We start from the raw sequence: 6910 nt of genomic DNA, 5'->3' as shown, positions 1-6910 counted from the left end.
TATATATATATATATATATATATATATATATATATATATACATACACACACGTATATACATTTTGTATATGGACAGATTAAATAAGGAGAATTTTTCCTGGATAACAATTATATTCATAAATCATGACACAGTTATATGATAGGTTTGTGAGATGTCACAGCTATGCAGGTTGAGCACTGTTTTTACTTTTTCATGTTAAAACTGAGTGATTTGAAAATGTGAAAAAGTATTGTACAGTTGTAGTAAACTTTGGAGGAAATCATCTTATAGAAAAGAGAAATTCGTGAAAGACATAAACTTTGAAAGGAATCAAAGTACATTTGAGTCCATATGCTTTCTTTATAGCTAATAAAGATATTGATATTAATATCTTATAAGCAAAACAGTTGTATTAGGAGATATAGAGCAAATTATTTTTAAAATTTGACAAGTGACTTTAATCTATTTTCTTCAGTTTATGCTAATCTAAGTTATAGTGATAGAAAATAGAGACTTTGATGGTCATTTTTACGTATTAAGTTGAGGCCACGGGGTTCTCAGATATTTGGTTAAATGTTATTTTGGATGTGTCTGTGAGGGTGTTTCTGGATGAGATTGCTCTTCAAATCAATGGATGGTTGAAACAAATTAGTCTCCCTAATACGTGTGGTGCTCATTCAGTCTATTGAACTGAACAGAATAAAAGGCAGAGTAACAACAAATTCTTTCTCTATGCCTCACTATCTTTGAGTGAGGACATCAATCTGCCCCTGCCTTTGGACGTGGACTGGAACTTGTACCATTGGCTCCCCTTGATCTCAGACCTCTTACTCTGACTGGAGTGCTTCTGGAACTCCAGATTGCTGACTGCAGATCTTGGACTTCCTGGTCTTCTAAATCATGTGAACCAATTCCTTTTAGTAAATTTGCTATACATGCACAGGCACATGCAAAACACACACACACACACACACACAAATAAAATGTGCTCCATCATGGTGTTTTGTCCAAGAACATACTGTGTATATGATGGTGTTCCCATAAGATTACAATGGAGCTGAAAAATTCCTATCACCATAGAGTTTGATTCATAAATTAGTCCTAAAGGAGAAGAATTTTAAGGATGAGTTTTCTGAATTACTTTTGAGGATTCTAGAATTATCTCTCTAATCTTACTATAATGACACTACTAACTCTATTTTTAGTTGAAAAGAGAGCACTGATAATACAATGCATGATCTGGCTATCCAGATATGCAAAACACTTCCATTAGATATTCCTATTCAACCACCTATAAGAAGCAAGGAGAGGGCTGGCGTTGTGGCTCAGTGGTAGAGTGGCTCAGTGGTAGAGTGCTCGCCTAGCATGCATGAGGCACTGGGTTTGATCCTCAGTACCACATAAATGTAAAATAAAGATATTGGGTCTATCTAAAACTAAAAAAATAAATATTTTTTTTAAAAAAGAAACAAAGAGATGAGGTAGAAACCTTAAGTATGAAATTTGTACCCTTAGAAAAGGGATTCCAGAGTGCTCCCTCATTCCTTCCACCACGTGAGAACACCAAGGAGACAACCTTCTATGAATAAGGAGGTGGAATCTCACCACATACATAATCTGCCTGGACCTTGATCTGAAATTTCCTAGCCTTTGGGACTGTGAAAAAGATATTGCTATTGTTTATAAGCAATCAGTTATGATATTTTATTATAGCAATATGAAGGATTAAGACACTAATAAATATAATGAAGTTGGTGGGTTGCTTCTAACGTCAAAGACAAAGTGGTGAAAAAAAAAAAAGAAGAACAGGGCTTCAAATTCCCAGCTTGACTGCTACATATCACCTGAAACTTCTATGTTTGCCCTGAAGAATGGATGCTCTTTTTTCCTATAGCTTCAGGACTGCAATTTCTGAAAATCAAACTCAGAGTTCCATTCTGCAATTGGTTAAATATTAACACAAGCTCAACTTCCAGTCTCTTAGAGTATATACTGTTAGAGTAAAGACATGTATGGGGAGAAATTGGGGCCCTGTAAGTTTCAATGTGGACGTGTGGGAAGCCCCATGAAGCTGGGAACATCGACCTCCTAGGTTCTAAGGAGTCTTCTTTCTTTGCCAGGGGAAGAGCCCTCCCCACTCTCTGTAGAAGTGGTCTCTCCAATCCCAACTGCCTTCTCACCTCACCTCTCTCCTAGTCTAAGGGATTCACCTGGCACTGCCTGAGGAAATTCTAATGACCTCTGAGGCAGTTGCCGTGTGCAAGACAATGGTGACTCTTCTTAGGATCCACCCAGTCACCTCTCTGTTTCTAGATCTATAAAATGGCTCATGTCTTAGCAGGACCTTATAGGGAAGTACAAAGTGTGGCTCATGAAGAGGTGCCCTACACTGTAAAAGAACTACTTGAGTTTTTTAACCATATAATCAGAAATCCAGGGAACATTTGTGGAAATAGATTTTTGAGGATGAGAAATAACGGTGGAATGTATAAACAGTTGGATCAAGTTGAATTCATTGATATGAGTTCATGAAGCAGAAATTTTGCGTTTAATGTTGCCATTCAGGGAATCAGAAATTGTTCTAAGAGTTTGTTTGGCTAATTGGTTGAAGCATGAAACAAAAAGTGGCCTGTAGTGAGCAAATTAGAAATGCAGAACCTGCCTTGGTTTGGTGTAGAGGAGAGATAGAAAGGTTTAGGGAAATTGGAATATTAGAGTTAATTTTTCATTTAATAACTACTCCAGGAGAGTCCATAAAACACACCTTTCATCACTGCCATGAAAAATAAATTTGTAGGAAGAGCACTAGCATTCTTCAAGAACTTTATGATCATTTTTCCCTATAAGCCAAACCTTACAGTGGGGACTGCCAACACTGAGTTGGAGAATTTACATGCAGTGGAAGCAACTGGATCCCAGAGTGGCACTGGTCAAGACATTGCAATCAAATTCCAAAGACAAGAAGGGGAGGTTCTTTGGTTTGAATATATCCCCCCCAAAGTTTATGTGTTAGAATCTTAATTCCCAAATTCATATGTTCATGGTATTTGGAGATGGGGACTTCATTAGAGTTAGATGAGGTCATGATGGTAGGGCTCCCATGGTGGGATTAGTGACTTTATATGAAGGGAAAGAGAGACCTAAGCTTTTATGCCCCTTTTTTTGTCTCCCACATGTACATCCTTGCCACGTAATGCTCTCCTCCATGTTATGACACAACAAGAAGAACCTCACTGGATATTAGCAATTTAATATCAAATAACCCAGCCTCCAAAACCATGGGATGAATAAAATTCTTTTTTAAAATAAATATTTAATGTTCAATATTTTGTTATTATAACATAAAATGTACTAAGAATGTATGGTTCTGTAGTGGACAACAGAGTCAACGCAACTATCAGAATAGTCTGACTTGCAGACCAATGGTGTTGGCTGGTTCATTATGGTGTTTCTATAGTAAAAGATAAGACACCTACTATATTCTCACTTGATATCTATAAGCAGAAAAATTGTAGGTCAAGTTAACAAAAGCCTAACTGAAATTATAAAAACAGTTACAGTCAGTCCCTCAATCAATTTTCAAAATTAAACTAGTTTTCAGACCCAGAGTTTTTTTAAATTAAGGGGAAGTCAAGTCCCTTAAGGAAGGACCCTGGTAAATTATCAAAATTGTTACTGTTAATCTTTCTCTTAGCCTTCTCCAATGGGACCTATGAATTTTTACCAGGGTAATTAATGGTGTATTAGGGAAAAGAAAATAATCAGAACTTTCAGGTACTATTGGATAGTGACTCCGAGTGTTAGAGTCTGTAAACAAGTCAAAATAACACCTGGCATTTTGCCAGGGGAATGTTAAGAGTTCGTAAACAAGTCTGGATGATGCCTGGCAAAATGCCAGAGGGAGTGGTTTGAGAAGTAACAAAAGCGAGCCATTAAGTGTGGAGATTCCTGATTGGTTGACTGCTGTATCTAGTTTATGTTAATTAGATAAGCTGTGTGGAATGTATAAATACTGCTCCTGTCCTGCAATAAACGGCTCCTACTCCTGCTGTATCAACGTACACAAGTTGTTCGTCACCCCCCCTGATTATTCTGCTGCAGCCGGACTGCGGCATCCGAGCTAACACCAATTTCAGTAATCCCCAAATGTTACTGTGGTCCACCACTCCAAGAAGGGATTTATGGTGGTTAGGGGTTTCAGCTCAGTTCTGTCTCATGGTAGGCCCAGCAGTCCTTTGAATGCATTTAGTGGTTACTTCTTCAGTTCTGGAATACATAATTAGAATAGATACACTCAGAAGCTGGCAGGATCCCCTCACTGGTTCTCTCACCTGTGGAGGGAGGGCTTTTGTGAGGTGAGAGGGCAAATGGAAACCACCAGAACTGTGGTTGCTTTGGAAAAATGTAAAGCAAAGATAGTACCGCATTTCTGGTGGGATTGCAAAGAATAATGCCACCATCAAGGACCAGAAAGTTGCATGGGTGGCAATTCCCAACACATCTTACTCAACTCACCTATTTGGTCTGTGAAGAAGACAGATGATGGGCCTTAGAGAATAACAGTAGATTATCATATGTTTAACCAGGTGGTGAGTGCAATTGCAGCTGCTATATACCAGATGTGGTTTCATTGCTAAGCAAATTAACGCATCCCCATGGTACCTGATATACAGCTATTTTTCTGGAAAATGCTTTTTTATTGTTATTTGTTAGTAAGGACCACCAGAAGCAGTTCCTTTCAACTGGTAAGGCCAGCAATATACATTCACTGTCCTACCTCACGTGTATCCCATCCCTCTGTCACTATTTAGCTTGCAGGGATCTTGATTGCTTTTCCCTTCTACAAGATATCATATGGATTCACTGTATTGATGACATTGTTCTGATTTGACTTAATAAGCAAGTAGCAACTACTCTATATTTATTGGTAATACATTTGTGTTCTAAAAGATGAAAAAAAAGATTGTCAAAAGTTCAGGAGACTTTCTACTTCAGTATAATGTCTAAGGACTCAGTGATGTTGGACACATCAAGAAATCCCTTCCAAAGTAAAATATAAGTGGTTTCAACAGACCCCTTCCTAAAATAAAACAAACAAACAAACAAAGGCAAGGCCTAGTGGGTCCGTTTACCAAGTGACTAAAAAAGCCACTGGTTTTAAGTAGAGCTTAGGACAAGAGCTAGTTCTGCAACAGCATACTGCTGTGCAAGCTGCTCTGTCCCAGTGGTGGTTGAAGTGACAGTGGCAGATAAGAATGATGTTTTGAGCTTTTGAGAAGCCCCTTTAGGCAAAATGCAGTACAAGCTCTTAGAATTTGTAGCAAAGTCTGTCATTCTTTGAAGATAACTATTCACCTTATGAGAAATAGCTCTTGTCCTACTACTGGGCCTTAGTAGAGACTTAAAACTAAACCATGGGTTGCTAAGTTACCATGAAACCTGAATTACCAATCATAAACTGAATGTTATCTGTCCTGCCAAGGCATAAAGTTAGGCATTCACAGCAGCACTCTATCATAAAATGGAAGAGGTTTTGCAGGTGATATGGCCCAAACAGGCCCTAAAGGCACAAATAAGTTACATTAAATATGTCCTCAAATGCAATTCTTTATGTATGTAACATCATAAAATTATAATTCCTGCTACATTTGCCTTTTCTTTCCCAGCATGCACCTGTGGTCTCATGGGGCCATCTCTATGATCAGTTGACAGAAAAAAAGAATGCTTAAGCCTTATGGTTTACATAGGCTTTGGCATGATATGAAGGCACCATCCCAAAGTGGATGACTATAACACTATGGTCTCTTTCTGGGACAACCTGGAAGGAGACTGGTAAAAGAAAATCTTCCTTTCAAGAAGAACTTTGTTGACATTGCTTGGAAGAAAAAATAGCCACATGTTATATTACACCATTTCATGGGCTGTGACCAATGGCATGGCTGGATGATCAGGAACATGAAAAGAATATGATCAGAAAAGTGATGATGAGGAAAATTTAGGAAGACCGATATTCCTTTCCTGTGTATAATACTTTTGACAAACTACTATCTATGGGCTTACAGAATGCCTTATCAATTATAATTGTATTTTACATAGCATTGCTTTTGATCAGTGAATTTACTTCAAGTCAAAGAAGGGTGGTGATGGGCTCATGTTTATGGGATTCATTGGTCCTTACTATGTTCCTTAATATCCTAAAGTAGCTGATTTTGTACAATAGTGGAGTGGCCTTTTGAAGACTGCTTTCTGCCAGTTATATAGTTAGGTCAGGTTCTCTGGAGACTGCATTTTCTTGGAATTATCATGAAATTTTGTTGCTATTTCACCAATATCCAGGATTCATGGGTTCAAAGGGTAGAAATGAGAATGGCACTTCTTCTACCATTATCTCTAGTAACCTATTAGCAAAATTGTTGCCTCCTTTTTCTATGGACTTGTGTTCTGCTGGCCTAGAGGTTTTAGTTCCAATGAGAAGAATAACTTCCACTAAGATACCAAACAATGACTCCAGTGAATTTGAAGGTAAGAGTGCTGCCTGGCTTCTTTGGACTCTTCATGCCTCTGAATCAAAAGGTAAAGAAAGCAGTTTCTATACTTGTTGGTGTGATTGATCCTGAGTACTGAGAGGAAATTCAACTGATACTCCACAATGGAGATAAGGAAGATCATGTCTGGAATATAGAAGATTCCTTAGGCCATTGCTTAATATTACAATGTCCTATGGTGAAATATAAGTGGAATACTCCCGCAGTCCGGCTGCAGCAAAATAACCAGGGGGTGACGAGCAACTTGTGTACATTGATACAGCAGGAGTGGGAGCCATTTATTGTAGGACAGGAGGGGTATATATACATTCCACACAGCTTATCTTAATTAACATAAACTAGATACAGCAGTCAATCAATAAGGAATCTCCACACTTAATGGCTC

The sequence above is a fragment of the Marmota marmota genome, unplaced genomic scaffold (genome assembly GCF_001458135.2).
Source record: "Marmota marmota marmota unplaced genomic scaffold, marMar, whole genome shotgun sequence".
Lineage (NCBI taxonomy): Eukaryota > Metazoa > Chordata > Mammalia > Rodentia > Sciuridae > Marmota > Marmota marmota.
The sequence above is the reverse complement of the archived record's forward strand: the minus strand, read 5'-3'. Positions refer to the sequence as shown.